Source organism: Oryctolagus cuniculus, chromosome 13, assembly GCF_964237555.1.
Source record: "Oryctolagus cuniculus chromosome 13, mOryCun1.1, whole genome shotgun sequence".
Taxonomy (NCBI): domain Eukaryota; kingdom Metazoa; phylum Chordata; class Mammalia; order Lagomorpha; family Leporidae; genus Oryctolagus; species Oryctolagus cuniculus.
This window is the reverse complement of record NC_091444.1, coordinates 105,633,367-105,655,322: the sequence shown is the minus strand read 5'-3', so window position 1 is coordinate 105,655,322 and position 21,956 is coordinate 105,633,367. Positions and strand designations below refer to the sequence as shown.

At 50.3% G+C, this 21,956-nt stretch overlaps 1 protein-coding gene and 1 pseudogene across 1 annotated transcript in view; both read left to right on the top strand.

The window, feature by feature from the left end:
- The window catches only part of KIAA1217 (KIAA1217 ortholog), a 659,855-nt gene that overhangs the window by 75,965 nt on the left and 561,934 nt on the right, over positions 1–21,956 (top strand). The gene's annotated exons all lie outside the window — the stretch shown is intronic.
- Positions 1–21,956, top strand: part of LOC103350882 (carnosine N-methyltransferase pseudogene) — a 35,135-nt pseudogene that overhangs the window by 316 nt on the left and 12,863 nt on the right.

Here is a 21,956-nt window from a genome sequence, read left to right as displayed (position 1 = left end):
AAATTGCCATTCCATACCATTCACTCATCTAAAGGACACAGTTCCTTGGTTTTCTTATATAGCTTAGAGCAGGTTTACATCCTGAGAAGCTTACTGTGAGCTGAAAACACCCCAAGTTGGAAATGTTTCGGGTGGGAAAGCAGAAAAGGGTGCCTGCTACCAGCCCATCATTAAAGAAATTTTAAAAAATGTTTCCAAAGAGAGATGGGACCCTCCCAACGCAACTATTCTGGTACCTGGTGCTGGACTGGGCAGAAACAGCTGTGCTAGGTTATGCTTGTCGGGGAAATGAATGGAGCGTTTAAGCTCTTTTCTTCCAACTTTGTACTCAACAGATGCTCTGCAATTAATCAGTACAAACGTTATCCCTGGATCCATCAGTTTAGCGATAACCGGAGATCGGCTGATCAGATTCAACCCATCTTCTTCCCTGATGTTGACTCCCCCTCCCGCCCAGTCTTCCTCCGGGTTCTAACTTTTCTGTGACTGTAGGAGATTTGTTCAGAATGCAGTACCTGGGACTGTATTGCTACCTGATTCTTCATAGATGCAGCTCACAATGTATTTGATACAATATGGAAAATACTCAAGCCAGGTGGAATTTGGATAAATCTAGGGCCCCTTTTGTACCACTTTGAAAATCTGGCAAATGAACTTTCCATAGACTTGAGCTACGAGGATATAAAGAACGTCATTCTGCAATATGGATCCCAAGTAGAGGTGTTGTAAGAATCTGTCTTGTCAACGTATCCTGTGGATGATCTATCTATGATGAAATACTACTATGAATGTGTCTTGCTTGTGGTCCGTAAGCCACAATAATGGTCTTAAGTGACATTACTCAGAAAAAAGTCTAATAAGAAAAGGCTGAAATAAACAACTCAAAATCAGCTCTCAGTGACGACAGGACAACCTCAAATCCGTGGTGCCTTCTTGTTGCTAACAAAATTTAGAAATAGTGTCTGTTTTCTTAATATGTCTATTGCTTTTTCAGAAATATACTATGCCATGCAGAAATATACTATGCCATTACATAAGTAATATGGAGGAAATGTCGTCAAGTATGCTTTCCTTGAAGTTTAGGTCTTTGGGTGGAAAAATTCTGATCTCCAATGTCTTCTTGAAGCTGTATCCATTTCAAGTCTTACTGACTAATAGTATTGAAGTCTATACAATAATTCTCTCTCTCTCTCGTGTGTGTGTGTGTGTGTGTGTGTGTGTGTTTACATTGGAGTCATTTTGGCAGAGTCTAAGGATCTGTTACTTCTATCTGTTGCTTCTATTTGGACCTAAGCAATCTATACATAAAAGATGTGGATTCTTGTATCATTCAAATTATTTTTGCTAGCTCAGTTGAACTTCGAGAAGCATCAAAAAATTTCATTTTCATGAGTTGCTAAATTTAATAGCGTCACAAGTCTGTAAACTGCACTCGGGTAACTGAGAAGTCTTTTAGCCACACTAAACAACACTTGATGAACATGTACTTGTCGCTCCCCGTCTTCGTGGAGGAACGACACAGGACCCTGCGCTGTTCTTTTGTCTGCTCGGCCCTCCCCGGGTTTGCTGCTGGTTCTTCCCGGGTTGGCTACCATCCCTTCCACCTCCGTGGAAGGGCGGTTCCCCCTGCCACATTCCCCACTTCCGCGGGGGAGCGGCACACCGCCGGCCGGCTCTCTCGGGGGCTGCACAGGTGTTCCTTCAGATAGATGTTCCTGGTGCATGTTGTCTCTCTCCTCCTTTATAGTCCTCTTCCACCAATCCCAACTCTGCTACCCACATGCCGAGTACGCTGCTCTCCTCCAATCAGGAGCAGGATCAGCTCCTGGAGGTCATCACTCAAGTTGGCAAGAGGCAGCTGCGTAGAAGCTGTTTTCTCCTCTCCCAGCACCATATTGTGGGAGAGCAGATGCATAGAATAAGTCTTAATTCCAGTAACTCAGTCCAGTCCGGGTTGCTCCCCACAGTACTCATCATGGATCACTTTGAAATGTGTGAGAGCTCAATATTATAAATGAAGCACGAAGCTTCTCTAAAGGTGGTATTAGGAAACTGAGAAAATAAGAATAAAATCTGCCCATTTGGAATGTATCATTTCAAACTAAATGAATACAGAATTTGTCAGTGATTTTTACAATAATGTCTTTAGATTGTTTGGATTATGAAAACAAGGACTATTTCATTAAAACAATTAGATACTAGTAAAAGCTATCACAATGGTATTAATGTAAGGAGATCTTGAATATGAAATCCAGGGATAAATTCCAGCCCATTGTCTGTGTCTTCAGTATTGCATGCAGCAGAATTACCTTAACTTCAGATCAGCACCATTGTGTTCCCTGGTTGATGGAGCTTGAACAGTGTGTGCGGCTTTGAATTCCTGCCTCCAGCAGGTCTTTATTGGAGGGAGTTTTCCTTCTTCTTCTTATTTTTTAAATGTTCATTAATCCGTTTCCAGTAGCTTAAAAAGTAGAGATGACTAATGCTTTAACCTTTTCTTGGGGAGAAGGAGTAATTCTTGAATATTTTCACAGAGTAGTGTGATTGCTTTAAAGGACCTCCGTGGCAATTTGGATTAGATGGACTTAATGTGCTGGTAGCATGATTGTCATGTTGTACTGGGAACACTCACTTGTAAATCTTTACAGCTTTGTTGTCCCTTAGCATAGGGAGTTACTGTTGGAGGTGGCATCTGACTGGTGGGGCTGGGGCTGTGTCTGCACACAGTGAGGAAGTTGTGTGATCTTCACTCCGACCATGCACAGCAGGGCTCCATGGAGCACATGGGACTTGTCAAATTAGGGAATTTTTTGAAAACTCTTTCTCATTTATGTGACCCTCAGTACATGGCAGAAGTTCGTTTGGTATGAATGAACTTGAAATTAAGGGGAAAATTTTTCTCTTAAATCTTAAAAGGAACAAAGTTTTGAAATACATCTGTTGAATGAAAAGGATTGCACGCTGTTTTTGAGTGATGTAGAAGGGCTTTTTATCCATTGGCTAGTGTTTCTTTTTTACAACTTGTATCAAAACAGATGATCTCTGTTTTTCTCTCATAGGAAAAACAAGTTGGCACTGGTGGGCTAGTTTTATTAATTAAAATTGTTTTGCTATCAGGTGATTTCTCTAACAATGTTACTTCTATTTCAAAATTACATCATATTTTAGTTAATTCTGAAATAATTGATTTGCTTTTATTTTCTCACATCATGAATATTTTTAAATATTTACATAAATTTGCATCTCCTTTTCTTATAGCTTTTTCTAAACTTGAAAAGGTAGAATCAGTCACTATTAGAAGTGTCACTGGAGGAGGATTATTTAATCTTTCATTTCTCATGTTTAATCCTAGCTACTAAGGTTAGTGTGAGCCTGAAAATATTTTTCCCTTACATTAACTTTATACACAGAAAGTTTCAATTTTCATGAAGTGGGAGGAGATGATAAGTTATTGTGCTTGCTTTTTAAAAACATTATCTTTATTCTGAAATGATGCACATTTATATATGTTAATCAAGTGAACAAGATGGTATATACATACAACATTGAGAGAAACTCTACAAATCACAGTATGAACATTACGAAATGCATGCATGAAGTTTCCTGTATTTTTAATGTGTACGATGGATTTAGTTCTTGAATAGTAAAGTCCACCGATTGCTATGAAACTAAAAAAAAGGAAAATGCATCGCGAGCGTCTTGTCGCACAGCAGATTGGGCCACTGCGTGTGTCACCTGCACCCTGTACTCAGCGCTGGTTCAGGTCCCGGCTATTCTGCTTTCAGTCCAGCTCCCTGGGAGGCAGCAGATGGTGGCTCAAGTGCATGGGTTCCTGCCACTCTCCTGGGAGTCCTGGCTGGAGTTCCCGGCTCCTGGCTTTACCTGTGGTGGCCATTTTGGGGATGAAGCAGCACGTGGGACTCTCCTCTCTCTCCTCTGCCTCTCCCTTTCTCTTTCTCTCACCCTGCCTCACAAATAAATAAGTAATTCTGGTAAATAAGAAAATGCATTTCATCCTGCTGACCCCGGGAGCATCTTAGCGCGGCAGCGCAGTGCCCTGCAGAGTTTGGGCTGCTTCCCACCCCTGCCTGGCGTCGTATCACCAGTCCAGGAAAAGATCAAGATTCGAAACCTGAAGTGTGTTTTCTCTAGAGTGTGTATTGCTCTTCCACCATTGTAAAGTTGAAAGAAAAAAAAAAAAAACCAGCTAAATCAAAACTCCATGATTCGGGGAGCATCTGTCTGTCCCCAGAGTTGTGTGGCCATCATGGCAATGCGTCCTGGAGCATCTTCCTCCCCGCCAAAGAGCAGCCCCCCACCACCTGGCTGTCACCCCCACTCTGCCCCGTGGTCCTCAGACCCCAGGACCAGCCAGCCACTGTTTTGTCTCTGTCTGTGTGGGTTTTCCTGCTCTGGATTTGTCATAGAGATGGAATCGTGCCTTGTGATGTCTTCTCTCACTCGGCATGATGTTCCCAAGGGTCAGCCACGTGGTCGCCTGTGTCGGTCCTTCACGTCCATTTATGTCCATGGGGCAGACACGCGGATGTGTTTCATGGTGTCTGCTCATCAGTTGAGGCGGACACAGTGGCTGTATTTCTCATATCCATTCGTCAGTGGATGGATCGTTGAGTCGTTCCCAGAATGAACGTGTGTGCACCTGTTCTCGGGTCTGTACCTGAGGGTGGGCTTGGTGGGCCTTTATGCTTACTGTTTGAGGAGCTGCCACACGCTACTCCACATTGCCACTGGCTGCTTCTCCACTTCCCCCCAGCACCTGCTACCTGCCGCTCGGGCCGTGGCATCCCGGTGGGTATGAGGTGGTGTCATACTGTAGTTCTGGTTTGCGGTCCCCAGTGAGCCTGTCGCGTTGAGCGTCTTTCATGTATGTGTTGGCTGTTTGTGTCTTCTTTGGACAAATATCCATTCCTTTGTCTGCTTATAAAAAGTTGGATGTCTTTTTAACTTTTGAGTTGCAGTAGTTCCTTACATATTTGATATGCACATCTCTTGTATTTGCCTTGCAAAAATGTCTTCCGTTCTGTGTTTTCCAGTCCCTTTCTTTATGGCGTCCTTAGGAGCACAGGGTTTTGATGTTCTTCATTTTATTTATTTATTTATTTTTTGGCTGCTGGTATCTTGGTGTGACATCTAAGAAGTCATCACCTAATTCAATATCACATTCTCTTGGCTTTTTTTTTTTTATTTGACAGATAGAGTTAGACAGTGAGAGAGAGAGACAGAGAGAAAGGTCTTCCTTCCGTTGGTTCATCCCGTAAATGGCCGCTAAGGCCAGAGCTATGCCGGTCTGAAGCCAGGAGCCAGGTGCTTCTCCTGGTCTCCCATGCAGGTGCAGGGCCTAAGCACTTGGGCCATCCTCCACTGCACTCCTGAGCTACAGCAGAGAGCTGGACTGGAAGAGGAGCAGCCGGGACAGAATCCGGTGCCCGACTGGGACTAGAACCGGCGCCCACATGGGATGCTGGTGCCGCAGGCGGAGGATTAACCAAGTGAGCCACGGCACCTGCCCCTCCCTTGGCTTTTAACTTCATTTCTTTTTTTATTTTTTGCTTCCATAACTTTTTGTGTCGTTTGACTATTGTGTGCCTTGTATATTCCTGTGTGTATAACTTGCTCTGACTTTTCTCCCATTTTCCTCACAGCGATCTGTCTTGACATAAGACCTCGGTGTATAGTATGGTGTTTCAAACAGCTCATGGAAAGTGAGGTTCAGTAGCAGTGTGCTTAGGTACAAGACAGTTCCAGCTTCGGTCAGTGCAGGCCCGGGAGGCCGCGGTGATGGCTTGAGTGAGTGGCTTCCTGCAACCCACGCGGGAGACCCGAGCTGAGTTCTGACCTCCTGGAGTCAGCCCCAGCCAGGGGTGTGGGGACATTTGCTGAGTTAATGAGCAGACGGGAACACTGCCTCGCTCTCTCCCCCTACCCCCACGCTTTACTTCTCAAATAAAATAATTAATAATACATATTTCCCCGAAACGTTTTGAAGGCTCCTTATGGATTGATTTGATCCTGTTTCTCTCCTTTAAGATTTCACGGATCATTCCAGATGTGTAGGGAACGATCTCACAATGTGGCTGTGAATCCTTAACGATGCAGTTGATGTACCGGATACATTTAATGATTTCCATATTTATAAATTATTTTTGATATCATGGTATTATTCTTATGAAGGGCCAGTGAACACACGGATACACGTATCTGGGTCCAAATGCGTAACACTGGGGCTGGCGTTGTGTGGTGAGTTAACCATCACCCGCTGTGATGCTGGCCTCCGTCTCAGAGGACAGGTTCAAGCCTTGCTGCTCTGTTTCCCCTCCAGCTCCCTGCGAATGTGCTGGGAGGGCAGCATGTGATGGCCCAAAGGCTCGGGCCCCTGCACCCACAAGGGAGACCCAGATGCAGCTCCTGGCTCCTGGCTTCATCCGGGCCCAGCTCTGGCTGTTGAGGCCACTTGGGGAGTGAACGAGCAGATGGAAGACCTCTCTGTGTCACTCTGCCTTTCAAATACACAATTCTCATAAAGAGATTTAAGCACTGGAAACTCTCCTTGGGATAGATTCTAGTGAAGACGCGGAATAACTGCGTCGAAGGGCGTGCGCATCTTCCGATACTGCATCCAGTTTTCAGGAAAGCTGTGCCGACACACACTCTTCCTAGCGAGTGCCTGTTCTCACTGGGTCTCGGTCAGCTTGTCATTGCTACACGGGATGCCTGTGAGAGGCTGTGGGCAAAGGATGGAGGGTCTTCCTGAGCTCGCTGTGCTGGGGGCTCTGTCTAGGACTGGGTAGAGGTCACTGATTCCTCTGGGGCAGGCTTTCTCCCTGGCAGACTCGCACAGCAAGAGGCCCGGAGCACACACGTCCATCTCCACGTCTCTTTTATTTTTTTAAGATTTATTTTATTTATTTGAAAGACAGAGTTACAAAAAAAAAAAAAAAAAAAAAAAAAGACAGAGTTACAGAGAGTAGAGACGGAGTGAGAGGTCTTCCATCCGCTGGTTCACTCCCCAGATGGCCAGTGCTGCGCTGATCTGAATCCAGGAGCCAGGAGCTTCTTCCCTTGCAGGTGCAGGGGCCCAAGGACTTGGGCCATCTTCTACTGCTTTCCCAGGCCACAGCAGAGAGCTGGATCGGAAGAGGAGCAGCCAGGACTTGAACCAGCACCCATATGGGATCCCAGTGCCTCAGGCCAGGGCTTTACTGGCTGCACCACAGCACCGGGCACCTCTGTGTCTCTTTTAAAGCCCCCAGGGTTCCATCATGGGGCCTCACCCCAGCGACCCATCCAATGTAATCACACCCTAGAGCCCCCACCTCTGGAGAGCATACTTGAATCCTGTTCCCTCCCTCTCAGGGCCATTTGCACAGGACTCCGGGACTCAAGGACCTGAGTTTGGAGGCCGAATCCTGCTTGAGCATGGCACCTTGTGTCCTGACAGTAGGAGTCTTATTTCGGTGTGGTTTCATTGTTTCCCACCGAGCAGTAGCAGCATGGATGCTTGTGCCCTGCCCTGACTCACGGCTGAGACATCAGCTGTCTGCAGGCTGATGCAGGACTTCCAGGAAGCCATCAAGCTGTCCCAGATTTCCATGACCTGGCGCTTCCTGGGGAAAGCGCGAAGCACTTAGCAGGTCATTAGCAGGTGCTTTTTAGAGGGCACTCCAGAAACAAAGCAAAAGGAAAACCTCCTAGCCTTAGTGTGTGAGCTGGTGGTGGTGTCTTTGGGGAAGAGTTGACAAACGGGCAATTCAAAGGCCGTGGGAGGAGGGCTGGGGCCATGCTGCTGCGCACCACGCTGGGTCTGTCTCCTTGTGTGCAGGGCCCCAGCTCTCTCTTCCTAACAGCACAGACTCGAGCCAGGCGGGTCCACATGGGGACCCTGGTGCTCCTCCTACTTTCTGATTGGGCAGTCCCAGGTCTGTCTTACTGGATGTGAAGCACTTAGTAGGACCACGCACATCTCAGCTTCTTAATAAATGTCAGCTGTTTCCATGACTGTTCGTGTCTGTAACCCCAACAGGACAGCAGGCACTGAGGTAGCCAGAAAATGTACTCACTACAATATTTAAGTTTTTTTAAAAAAGATTTATTTATTTATTTATTTTTGACAGGCAGAGTGGACAGTGAGAGAGAGAGACAGAGAGAAAGGTCTTCCTTTTGCCATTGGTTCACCCTCCAATGGCTGCCGCGGCCGGCGCACCGTGCTGATCTGAAGGCAGGAGCCAGGTGCTTCTCCTGGTCTCCCACGGGGTGCAGAGCCCAAGCACTTGGGCCATCCTCCACTGCAATCCTGGGCCACAGCAGAGAGCTGGCCTGGAAGAGGGGCAACCGGGACAGAATCCGGCACCCCGACCGGGACTAGAACCCAGTGTGCCGGCGCCGCAAGGCGGAGGATTAGCCTAGTGAGCCGCGGCACCGGCCTAAAAAGGTTTATTTATTATGTTGAAAGAGTTACACATCGGGTGGGGGGGGGTTCAGAGGGAGGTCTTCCATCCTGTGGGTCACTCCCCAGATGGCCATAATGGCTGGGGCTGGGGCCAGGCCGAAGTCAAGGGCCCGGAGCTTCTTCCAGGTCTCCCACTTGGGCCGTCTTCCACTGCTTTCCAAGGTGCATTAGCAGGGAGCTGGATCAGAAGTGGAGCAGCTGGGACATGAATTGGTGCCCCTATGCAACGCTGGCACTGCAGGTGGTGGCTTTACCTCCTATGCCACATGCCAGCCCTATTTTTTTTTTAAGATTTACTTATTTATTTGAGAGAGAGAGCGAGAGAGAGTGAGCGAGTGAGCGAGCGAGCTTTCATCTGCTGGTTCACTTCCCAAGTGGCCGCGATGGCCAGGGCTGAGCCAGGCTGAAGCCAGGAGCCTCATCTGGGAAGCAGGGCCCCAACACTTGGACCTTCTTCCACTGCTTCCCCAGGCCTTTATCCAGGGAGCTGGACTGGCAGTGGGGAATCGAGGATATGAACAGGTGTCCATATGGGATGTGACCATCACAAGTGGCAGCTATGCCAGCTCCAACGTTTGAAAATTTTTAGAATAATTTATCTACTTATTTTAGAGCAAAGGAGAGGGGTCCTCTTTGCTGGTTCATTCCCCAAATGCCCGCGTGTCCTGGGCTGGGCATGCAGAGTCAGGAACTCGGTCTAGGTCTCTGATGTGGGTAGCAGGGACTCCAGTACCTGAGCCCTCTCCTGCTGCCTCCAGGGTGTGCGTTAGCAGGCAGCTGGATCGGAAGCAGAGCCAGGACTCGAATCCCGGAATTCTGAAGAGGGGTGCACGTGTCTGAACCATGGACGTAACTGCTGGACCAAACACACACTCCGATTACTGAATACGTTCTGGAGAGAAACCCTCAGAAGCGTGCGTGGAGGAAGTCTGCCCTTCTCCCATGTGGTGGGCCGCTCACTGTCCTCCCTGTCAACACCGAGCCCTCGCATCTCAAGATCTTCCTACACTGCTATGCACTTGGGCTTCCTTGCCAAGATTTGACTGTGACGTAGATCATTATTGGTAGCCTGTCAAGTGTCTGTTCTTGCAGGAACGGGCTTTAGTTCTGCCGTTTCAAGTCGCTGAGCGGATGACCAAAGGGGAACCAATCACTTAGAGTGCAGCTCAGATAAGCTGCCTGGGCTGGGTGTGAAGAAGCCAGTGCAGTCCAGGTCCGAGGCTCTGGGGGGGGGGTCCCCAGCTCGGTGCTTGTCAGGGGAGACTCACACTGGTGCTCGTGGAGCCCCTGAGCCCCCAGCCCCATCTGTCTCCGCTGAGCCGATGAGATGACAGATCCCAGGTGTCTTGAGACAAGCAAAGCTTTATAAACCTGAACCATCAGTGTCGGTGATGGCAGCGCAAGAGAAATATGAAGGAGTTAAAGTTGAGGCCAAAGCGTTTTTGAATCGTGCCGTAAGCTCTTCCAGCGAGACAGGTTGTTGGAGGTTTTGTGGCCCAGATCTCTCCCTTTATGAAAGATGAGTAAAGTCACTTCTCAAGATCACATTATTTAAAACCCAAGCCTCTTACCCCTCTGTGAAGATGGTAAAAATCAATAATTTAAACTGATCATGAAAGATGACATCATTTATCTTCACCATGCAAAGAAAATATAAACTGGCCCTCATGTATTTTATTTGACAGGGAGTCTGAGTGCATGTAAAAAATTGTATTTGTTTTCATTTTGTTTGAAAGGCAGAGACAGAGAGAGACAGGTCTTCCATCTGCCGGTTTGCTCCCCCGATGCCCACAACAGCCAGGGCTGGGCCAGGCCAACGCCAGGAGCCCAGTGGCAGGGACCCACGTCCTTGAGTCACCACCTGCTGCCCACGGGTTCTCGTTAGGAAGAAGCTGGGTCCAGAGCAACGGGCACCCCAATATGGGTGGTGGGCATCCAAAAGGGGCGCTTTAACCACTGTGCCACCTGCCCGCCCCGAGCGCACTGGCAATGCTGTGGTCCCAAGGTCAGCTTCAAAAATTGGAACTAAGAACTTGCAATCAAGTGGTCTTTATTGGAATCGATGGTTTTCGTGGTTTGAAATTCTTCGTGCTGCATAAGCAGAGTTGAAGCCAGGCCTCCACGTTCAGCCTCTGTTTGCCCCACAGCCCCTTCCTTTGGGAGAAAGGTTCTGTCCGTCCTGGCGGCTGATTTACACAGAAATTAATAAAAGTTGGGGCGGACTCGTGGGGGCTCCCTGTGTTATTCCTTGTGGCGTTCCATATTTAAAGCTAAACCATATCCCCGAAGCAGAACGCTAAGCGAATTATTGCTTGGTAACCGGCACCGGCGTTCCCGGAGCTCCAAAGGCTCCGTGTGCACAATACTGGATGACGATTTGAAAACACAAGAGCCAGTGCTAGCTTGCAAATTTCCATTCTTGCAAGCCTTGCTTGGGCCTCAGGAAGAGCTGTTTCTTGCCCTCACCCTTGGGTGAGCCTGTGTTTAAAACACCGTCCTCCTCTGTCTGACTCATTGGGACGCACTAAGCAACCTGGGAGTGAGGAGTTGTAGTTCGTAGGGAGCCTCTAGACAGTGCCCCAGGCTCGCCTCCTGGTTTGCAGGGCAGTGGACACGTGGCTGGAGGTGACGGTTTCTGTCCCGTTTGCTGCTGACTGGAGGCGCCTGGATGGGAGGAAGGTGGTGGGAATTGGCCGTTGGGGGCTGCTCTGTAGGGAGCAGAGCAGGACACGTGGAGATTCTGGACGAGAAACAAAGTGACAGGGAGGGAGGAAGCCAAAGGATGGGTGTGTTTTCCCGGGCTACGGTGTACACGGCCGTCCCTGCTGCCGCAGACTGGGCTGCGGACTGCACAGGTGCCTGGCGCCCTCCCTGGTACCCGTCAGCGCTGGGCAGCATGAGGACTTTGTGCCCTTGCAGACAAGACCAAGTGGGAGTTCTCAGAGCCCCCCGTGAGGCTGTTGTATAACACGGGCTTTAAATGATTGGAAGTCGCGTTAATTGGTCTCACCTGGGGGATTTGCGCTGTCTTCATTCCCCCCCGGCTCGCTCAGAAGGCTGGCGCACGGGGCCTCTCGCCGGCAGCTGTGACAGGCTGATAAGCCAGGCTGATGTGCACACTGGAAGCATCCATCCAGAAGAATTTGTCAAGTCATTTCTCAGCGGCTGTGGTTCTTAGGGAAACATAGCCAAGAATGACGGAAGCCTTCCCGTGCGCTCCGCCATGCTTGACCGGGATGCTTGAGCCGAGGTGTGCATCTCTGAAGCGCTGCTTCTTCCAAACACGATCGCAGAAATCCAGGAGGCTCTGCACACTCTGTAAAGCCGACGTGAGGACACAAGAAGCTTCCGGAATCCCCAGGGTCCCCATCACAGGGGTAATGGATTGTGAAAACTGCAGACTGACCAAGATGTCCTCAGTATCAACAGATAGGATACGGGAGGCGAGAGCCCCGGGCACAGGTGTGGTGCGTGGACTTGGGCTGCAGTGTTGGGATGGTTAGGAAGGACAGCTGTTGTAACTCGATCCAAACCCAGGTGACTGGCTCCAACGTGAAGAGCATCCTGCCTGTATCTGAAACCTGAGTGTTGAGGAGCTCCTGGCTCTGTTTTCCGGCTTCCCCTTCCTAAGGAAGGGAGGCTGCCCTGTCTTCATCTAAGTGGTTTGGGACTAGGGACCCAAAGGCACGGCTTCCTGCGATGCGGGCAGAAACCACGCCTGTGCCTGCCCGCAGCGGTCCCCGGCTCCTTGGTTCCTGTCTGCTCACGACACCCACAGCCAGAGTCAGCCAGCCAGGGAGCGGGCAGGGCTCGGTTGCCTTGGTGATGGCTTGGTCCTGGCTGGAGAGAGTGCGGGGTGGGTGCAAGGGCTGGTGGACCTCTTCCAAGCTCTTGACAGATGCCATGGCCTGGTGACTGCTTTCTTGCCCTGAGAGGGATCTTCTGATACTCGGGGATTATTTTGCAGTGAGTAATATCAATAAAGCAGAGATATGAGCTTATAATGGTTGCATCCTAATAAAATATTCCTTCCATACTAAATGTGTTTAAAAAATGGTTATCATTATGCTGGTTCGTAGTCCCTTATCTGTATAAATCATGCTGCTCCATTTTAATATTTAGATCATTTGCATATTATTAAAGCAGTCTTTAAATTCATTAAGAAGGCAGTTGGAGGGGTGGGGGAGCAGGCTGCAGTGGGGAAAAGGATTCTGGGTGCAATTTGTCCCCATTCTCTCCTCCTTACTTGGTTATAGAAGTCCCATTCTGGAGGGCTCATGGCCACTGCGATTAGAAAACAGAACTGCAGGGTCTGAGTCCCTTGCAATCAGGTGGGGCTCCCTGGCCAGGTTCTGGCTAAGGTGATGTGAACACAAGGGTTGATTGGAACCTTGGGACTTCCATTAGCTCTTCTTACAAGTGGGCTGTGGCCTTCCTCCCCATCGTCTTCCTGCCTGAAGGTGGAGGGGATGGATGCAGCCCCAGGATGCACCCCCAGCCTGATGCAGCCAGGGACCTGCGGGGCTGCAGGAGCGGGGATTCAGCACCAAGATGCCCCTTGAACCTGATGCAGCTGGGAGTGAGTGGAGCTGCAGGAGAGGGCAGGAGGGCCCCTGGCAGCAGAGAGGGAGCTCCACCCTGGAGCGCTGTGCTGGGCTGCTGGACTTCTGTAGGGTGCAGAAATAGAAATGTTGTTCTCATGGAAGCCACTATTCCTTGGGAATCCTCAGCTGTATCCAGCCATGTACTGTGTATCAACATAATGCTGGGGTTGGTGCTGTGGCATAGTAGGCTAAGCCTCCACCTGCAGTGCCAGCATCCCACATGGGTGCCAGTTTGAGTCCCAGCTGCTCCACTTCTGATCCAGCTCTCTGCTGTGGCCTGGGAAAGCAGTGGAAGATGGCCCAAGTCCTTGGGCCCCTGCACCTGTGTGGGAGACCTGGAGAAAGCTCCTGGCTCCGGACTTTGGATCTGTCCTGTTCTGGCTATTGCAGCCATTTAAGGAGAGAACCAGTAGAGGGAAAACCTTTCTCTGTAAATCTACCTCTCAAATAAATAGAATCAAAAAAAAAAAAAAAAAAAACTGTGCAAAACACATGATCCAAGTGGGAAAATCATGAAGCAAAAGTTTCACAACCAGATTCAAGCAGATACTTTGGCCGTAGCTTCAGGGTGCTAAAGTCAGCTCGTCCTGAGGGTTTAACGGCTCCTGTGTTGCTAGACTGAACTTCTGGACCTCGTTTCTCCCTGGCAGGAGCGTCCCGCCCGCCGGCTGTCTAAGGCCGGTGAAATCATTCGGCCTGATACTGCCACGGCAACTGCAGGTGACACCTGGAATTCAGTAAATCCGTAGCAGGCTGGGTTTCAAGTGGATGAGTGTGTATGGTATGGCTGTGATAAATACCAAAACGACCCTTGGCAGAAAGCAAGCCCCCACCCCTGTGTGCTGTGTGGAGCCCTGAGAAGCGTGTGGAGGTGCTTCAAAAAGTCTGTGGAAAAATGGAAGAGAAAGTATGAGTGTATGTTGGGTGAGGGCCAGCGTTGTGGCACAGTGGGTTATGCCGCTGTCCGCAATGTTGGCATCCCGTACTATAGCACCGGTTCGAGTCCCAGCTGCTCCACTTCCAATCCAGCTCCATGATAATGTGTCTAGGAAAGAGCAGAAGGTGACCCAAGTGCTTGGGTCTCTGCCACCCCCATGGGAGACCCACGTGGAGTTCCTGGCTACTGGCTCAGCCCTGGCTGACGTGGCTGTTTGGGGAATGAACCAATGGATGGCAGATCTGTCTCCCTCTTTCTCTCTGCCACTCTGCTTTTCAAATAAATAAATAAATCTTTAAGGATGTAATTTAAGGTACAGAAGCATTTTCACAATACATGGAAAATGTACATGATGAAAAGAATGCAAATGGGTCACAAAATTTTGTTCTGCTCCCAAAGAAACCAACGCGTATAATTCCAGATTTCCATGAAGTTGCTGTGGGACGCTCACGCTGGCCTGGTGGCTCAGGAGCGTGGGCTCTGCCTCCCGCCTCATTGTCCTGGGGCTGTGCTCTCTGGCGGGCGACCGTCACCTCCATTTCTCCCCCTCGTAAAGTAAAAATTCTGGACTCCATCTCCCCACCTCTCATCCCTGCAGGCGACCCATGTGTGAAACTGCTGTTGCCTTTTAAAACCAGAAGCCAGTTCTGGGCCCCAGTCAGACACGCAGATGTACGTGAGCAGATACGTACGCAGTGCCCGACGGGTGCGGGGCAGGGAGGCTTTGTTCTGCCGAGGGCCATCTGGAGATTTAGCATAGCGACTGCCAGCTGCGCACGATCATCACCTTGAACGTGAGCCCGCGTAGGCTTGCTCAGTGTCCAGTCCCGCCTGCCGGTGCCTGGGCACCCTGGGAGACATTCATTCCACATTTCATGAAAAGGGACGTGTGTGTGTGTCTGTGTGTGGACTCTTTGTTTTTTGACAGGCAGAGTTAGAGAGAGCGAAAGGCCTTCCTTCCGTTGGTTCACCCCCCAAATGGCCGTCACGGCCGGCGCTGCACTGATCTGAAGCCAGGAGCCAGGTGCTTCTCCTGGTCTCCCATGGGGTGCAGGGCCCAAGCACTTGGGCCATCCTCCACTGCACTCCCTGGCCACAGCAGAGAGCTGGCCTGGAAGAGGGGCAACCGGGACAGAATCCGGCGCCCCAACCAGGACTAGAACCCAGTGTGCCGGCGCCGCAGGTGGAGGATTAGCCAAGTGAGCCACAGCACTGGCGCCTGTGTGTAGACTCTCTGTGTCCATGGGTATCCATGTGTGTCCTTGTGCATCTGTGTTTCTGTGTGTACCCATGTGTGTGTGTGTCCATGTGTCTGGATGTGTATATGTGTGTTTGTGTCCATGAATGTGTGGGTCTGTGTCTGTGTGTCTGTGTCTACATTTGTCTCTGTGTCCATGCATGTGTCTGTGTCTACATGTGTATCTGTGGATGTGTGTGTGTCTATGTCCATGTTTGTGTATATGTGTGTAAGTGTCCTCAGATGTGTGTGTACATACATGTACATGCCCATGGATGTGTATGTCTATATCTGTGTGTCTATGTATGCACGTGTGCGTGTCCATGGATGTGTGTGCATCTGTGTGCTTGTCTGCATCTGTGTCTCTGTGTCCCGGTATTTCTGTGTGTATGTGTGTCTGCATGTCTGTGTATATACATGTATGTCTCATGTCTCTGTGTATCCATGTATGTATGCATATGTGTCTCTGTGTGTCCGTCTGCATATCTGTATGTGTCTGCATGTTTGTATATCCATGTGTGTGTGTCTCTGCATGTCTGTGTGTGTGTGCATGTCTGCATGTCTGTGCATATGTGTGTGTGTCTGTGTGTATCTGCATATCTGTATGTGTCTGTGTATCTATATGTCTGTATGTCCATGTGTATGTGTCCATGTGTGTGTGTCTGTGCATGTCTGTGTGTATCCGTGTGTATCTGCATATCTGTATGTGTCTATGTGTGTGTGTATGTCTGTGCATGTCTGTGGGTGTCCATGTATATATGTATATGTGTCTGTGTGTGTGTCCGTCTGCATATCTGTATGTGTCTGTGTGTGTCTGTGCATGTCTGTGTGTGTGACCGGTGTCTCTGCTGCCTCGTGCACCCCTTGTGCCTTAGCTCCCAGGCTCTGTGTACTCGGCTGACGGAGCCCGCGCTGTGGCTCGTGGAGGTGCCCTGACTTCCAGCAGTTTTATTGAGAGCCGTGAGATAGAGTTCCGCTCCGTTAGTGCCCGTCGCAGACCAACCTGCCGGCCGAGATGGAGCCTGCCACCTTGCTCCCGTGAGCATGACCCATGCTTCCGCTCACTGGGAAAGCCACGGAGCCGTGAGGGCAAAACCTTTTGTCCCGGATGCCCAGGTGTTGAGGGTCAGCTGGGACTGTCGAATGAGATTTCCTGGAGTTCTGATGCAGGGTTTTCGGGACATGTTAGGTGGTGGGGGTGGTACCCTCGAGACACCACTCTGGTAGTGGTCAAGAGGCAGGGCAGGGGGCAGCCGGGCTGGCTGGAGCCCCGTGCAGGAGGCAGCTGTGAGAGGGGCGGGCCCAGGGCTTGCCTCCCCGCCACTCTTCTTCTGTCCTGGATTTCTTATTGGCATGAACCGCCCCCCTCCCCCACCGCCCCCCTTAGGCCCCGTGTGTGTTTGGAGAATGGGAGGAGCTTGGGTAAGAATGCACCTCTGGTGGGCGTCATTTTCAAGACAGGAAGGATGGCCACGGCCAGGCTGCGTGCCCTGGGTACGGCAGACACCGCATCTGCCTAGGCAGCAGCCTCGCTTCCTTGCGTGCCGTGTGCGTGTGCCGTGTGCCATGTGCCTGAGCTAATGGCCTGACTTTTGAGAGTTCAGTCAGCTGTGACTTTCTGCTCATCAGGTTGCTTCTTGGGTTTGACTGTCGTGCGGGGGGCTGTGTGTGCACTTAATAGAAGAGAACACATGGGTGGCAGCGTGACTGCAAACCAGCCGTTGACCTGAGCGTGTCTTCGCTCAGATGATCCGCGGTCTCGGAAGTGGAAGGAGCCTCAGTGCTCCAAGTATCTGCTGCCGTCTCCTCCTCTGCCCGACGGGATCATGGCAGTTCCTAAGCCCCCAGCGAGACAGGTTCCAGGGAGAAAACGCGTGGCCGCAGGTCCTGGTAGCACAGTCTGCAGTAAGGAGAAAGGTGCATGCAGACTGCGTGTCAAAGCTTGTACCGATTTGTGCTTTCTCTCTGAGACCCCGGGACAACTCATTGCCAGGTTCTCTGCCACATTGCTTGGGCTGGTAAATCCTCAGGGCCGACAGCCGGTGTGCCGTGCACATCAGCAGACACACATGAGAGAGAAGCGGCAAGTGGCAGAGACAGAGACTCTGCCATTCGCTAATTCACTCTCCAGATGCCCACAACAGCTGGGGCTGTAGAAGCCAGGCACGTCAACAGGATGCAGTCCTGCTCTCCCGCCTGGCTGGAGCCCTCACCTGCTGCCTCCCAGGGTGTGCATCAGCAGGGAGCTGGACTGGAGGCAGAGGAGCCAGGATGGAGCAGGCGCGCTGAGAAAGGACCCTGACGTCCCAAGTACAGCTTCACTGCTGTCCCGCACATCTGTCCCCTTGACCACACGACTTGTGAACCACTGTAGGGGGTTCCTCTCTTCCACTCCCCCGTATCTGCCCATGCACATTTACATAGCTGGTGGACATGACTTTGCCCCACAGCAGGCACTTACAAAAGCGCCGCGCTGTTTCACATTTCTGTACCGAGTGAGAGCTCCGTTTTGACCTCTGTCGGCTTGGTTTCTGCTCTGAGATCCAATGGTAGTCATCGTCAACTTCTCTGCAATTCAGGGACATTGGGGAGGGGCGTCCAGCTCCTCGGGCCATCAAGGTCACTGCCAAGGTGCCTGTTGTCCAGATCCTTGGAGTCTGTGCCAAGGCAAGAGGTGGTGGACGTGGGTGCCATTCTCCACGTGTGCCTGGGGCACGGCTGCTCACGCTCAGCCATTGCATCTCATTCTCATCCCTCCCTGTCCCTCTCTGCAGCTCGCTCCACCATCCAAGTTCAAAACTGGAGCCTGCATCGTTTTCTGCCCAGAGAGACTCACCTTAACCCATCTCTTTGCCTAGCAATTGCCTCCTAAACCTGAGAAGGGTGACTTTGCAAGTGCCTGGCAATTTCTGTTTTCCACTTCCAAAGCTGAAGTTTCTGGAAGCCCTAAACTCACAAGTCAAGAGTGAGTCCCATGTAGAGGCAGGAGAGCGAAGTCTGCCTAATTTTTACTAGTTCCTAAAGCAGTAGCAGAAGCGAGATGTAAGTGGGAGACACAGACGACCTTGAACACACAGGCGTGAGTATGCAGGAACTTGGGGCAGATGGAAGTCTTTGACCAGTGGGAAGTTGGCAGCATTTTCAAGTGTGTCTGAATTGTTCTTGATGATGTTGTGTTGTGTTGTAAGGTGCAGGTTTTTTCCCGAAGGTTGATTTGATCCAGGCAGTCAGGAGATTTTTGCATCACAAGTCTACCAACCTCTCATTCCATTCCCGAGGTTGGGTTAATTATCTTTCCATTCTCCCAAGTGCAGCACGTTGCATAATTGCTGGAAAACACAAACTATTTTCTCCAGTTTCCTACAAGGATGGGGAGGGGTCAGAGATGTTTGCTCCTTGTTTTGTGAGGATGAGAATGAGCCACGTGTCGGTGCACACACAGCAAGGGGTCCCTCCCGATGGCCACGTTCATACGTGGAGCTGAGCACTTCAGTCAGTGACGAGCCAATGGCCACGTTTCCTGCAGGTTGAATTTAGCCTGAGTTAAAGGTGAAGAGGCATTCTTTATTGTTGATGGGCAGTCACTTTCCCCGGCATCCCCACGTGAAGGGTGAAATACACCTATACCTGTGTATGCATTTTCTGTTGCTACTGCAAGCAGTTGCCACAATTCAGTGGCTTCCAGCACCCAGATGTGACCTCGCGGTCTGTACATCGGATGTCCAGGCTCCACTGTGTCCTCTGTTCAGCAGCTCATGGCAGTGCTGTGCTCCTTTCGGGAGGCTTTGGAGAAGAGCTCATTGGAGCTGCTTGAAGCCTTCGGTTCCTTGTGGTTGTGGGACTGAGAGGCTGCCTCCTGCTGGCTGGTCAGGACCACCTTCAGCGCCCAGAGCCTCTCTCCATCCTTACCCACGGCCCCTCCACCATGCAGCCTGCTCCTCTGAGAGCCAGACAAGGAGGAGCCCTCTCACCCTTGGAATCTCTCTGATGTCATCTTTTGCTGCATCCATGCCTAGGAGGCTCCCGTGTGTGGCTTGAGCCCACACAGTTAACTTAGAATTACTCCTTTAAAACCCATAGCCTTAATCACACCCGAGACCCCCTTTTGGGATGTAATGGGACATACTCACAGGCTCAGGCCGTCAGGGTGTGCGTGCCTCGGGCAGGTCCTTCTGCCTACCCAGTGCCATGTTGTCGAAAAACACATATAAAAGTTCAACTTCCCTATTTCTATATTCAAAACCACAAAGAACTGTGAAACGAGTCAATACAAGTTTAAAAATCGAAACGGAATATTTCACCCCAGGCGATGGCGGGTTGGGACAGGATTCATAGAATGGAGGCCTGTTCAGAGTCTAGGAGAAGGCATTTATTTTAAAAAGAGGAAGCGGGAAGAACAGTGGAGGAAGGCAGAGGCATGGAAGGGGGAGAGGGGAGGGAAGGAGGGTTGGAAAAGAAAAGAAAGACCTGGAAAGATAGCTTGGGGCAGATGAGGGTTAGACAGATTCATGTAAACACATGGAAAGGGGCAAAAAGATTGCACAGAGGCTGTGAATAAAGGAAGCGTTAAGTAGGCTTTAAAGTGAAGGTAATTGAAGGCCTTTAGGTGTTTCTTTAAATAAAAGACTTATTCATTCATTCAATGCAAAGGCAGCGAGAGCTTCCATCTAATGGTTCACTCCCCAAGTGACTGCAGCAGTCAGGTCTGGGCCAGGCTGAAGCTAGGGGTCAGGAACTCCGTCCAGGTTTCTGTATGGGTGGCAGAGGACCATGCACTCGGGCCACCCTCTGCTGCCTTCCCAAGTGCATTAGCAGGGAGCTGGGTTAGAAGTGCAGCAGCCAGGACTTGTGCTCCCCTAGGGGATGCCAGCGTTGCGAGCAGTGGCTGAAACGGCGCCGCCACAGCACTGGCCCTCCTGTGGCTGTACCAGGACGGCATTTCTCATCTGTTAGGGTGACAGCCTCTCTCATTTCCCTGAGGAAGTTCCAGATGGCACTCATCGCTTCGGCACGTTTATTAGCATCACCCTGTTCATCCTCACTGTTCCGATTTGGACAGCACGTTGTATGGTAAGCTGTCTTCGTGGCAGTCCGCTTGGGGTGAGCTGTTTGCCGTTCTTTGCAGCATGGAAGGAGTTATCAAGAGCATGTGCTGCACACACGTCGTTCCCATAATTCTGCGAAATGCAGGACGTTCCTCAGTGAGTCAGGTTTCCAATTGCTGGATCGTTCTTTCGTCTATCTTTTTTAAAGATTTTATTTATTTACTTGAAAGTCAGAGTTGCACAGAGAGAGAGAGAGAGAGAGAGAGAGAGAGAGAGGTCGGTCTTCCATCCAGTGGTTCACTCCCCAATTGGCCACAACAGCCGGAGCTACGCTGATCTGAAGCCAGGAGTCAGGAGCTTCTTCCAGGTCTCCCACGCAGGTACAGGGACTCAAGTGGGCCATCTTCCACTGCTTTCCCAGGCCACAGCAGAGAGCTGGATCGGAAGTGGAGCAGCCGGGTCTCCAACCGGCACCCATATGGGATGCCGGCGCTTCAGGCCAGGGTGTTAACCCACTGTGCCACAGCGCCGGCCCCTCATCTCTTTTTGTCTCTAATTGTTCACTTTATTGGTGGTGGTAGCAAATGTCTGTGTTTTTCTTTTAAGCTACTTTTCCTCCATTCTTAATATATTGCTGCATAACACATGGCTTGAAATGTAAACTGTTTTGGCAAAAGAAATATTTACTTTTTGGAGAGTGAAGGATAGCTCATTTCGCTTAGATATTAACTCAATGTAGACTTCTCAGTATTTCAGTTTTTCTACATTAGGGTGTCTGCTTTCCTTTCTCCTTTGGGTCTCCCTTAAGTGGTTTAAATCCTTAGGAGTTGTATTCATGCTTGCTGCTAATTATTCTCTACTGGTGAACACGCACAGGCCTGGTGCCGAAGAACGGACCGTCTGGCTGATAGCAACGCCGGCTCCGGCTTTGTTGGGCTGTGACTCAGGCTGCCTTTGATTGCTAAGCAGTTACTCCATGCAGCAAGAGGGGTTCTTTAACTATGAGACAGTTTCCATTTGGTTTGAGTAAAGTGGATTTTCGTAGACTGTAGCGTAGTTCTGAGTTGTCTGCAGCACTTGGGTTGTGATACATTTGGGACTTGGTGGGTGGGAAGTTCCCAGTCTGCAGACTGAGGTGGTGCACAGCACCCCTGCCTGGCCTCACGACAGGTTGGCAGACATGCTAACCGGAGTCGGGCCGACTGGGATCGGAGGACTTCTGTCCTTGAAGCCACATGTCCTCTGCTGGGTTGTTTATCCTTTATGGCATTCAGGGTCTTCACGGGCAAGCTGGGCTGTCAGCATTCACGAGGAGTGGAGGGGGTCAGATGCAGTGTGTGTGGGATTCTTGAGCCCACTTTCTGGCACAGGCACCGAGTTCAGACACAGAGCAGTCCAGGTGGCGAAGATGCTTGTGTGGAAGCCTCACCTTCTTGGCTAACCCGAACCCGAGTCCTGACTGTGCAGTGTGAGAATTGGTCTATTTAGCAGTACCATCCTTGTTATATTGTCTTCATTATAGTTGAGGTTTTTAACACCCTCAAGGTCTACTAAAAATATTTTATAGGATTATTTCCAAAAGTGGTTACATAAAATGGCTTTTAAAAAGATTGAAGAGTAGGGCAGGTGTTAGGACGCCAGCATCCTATATTGGCGTCTTGGGATA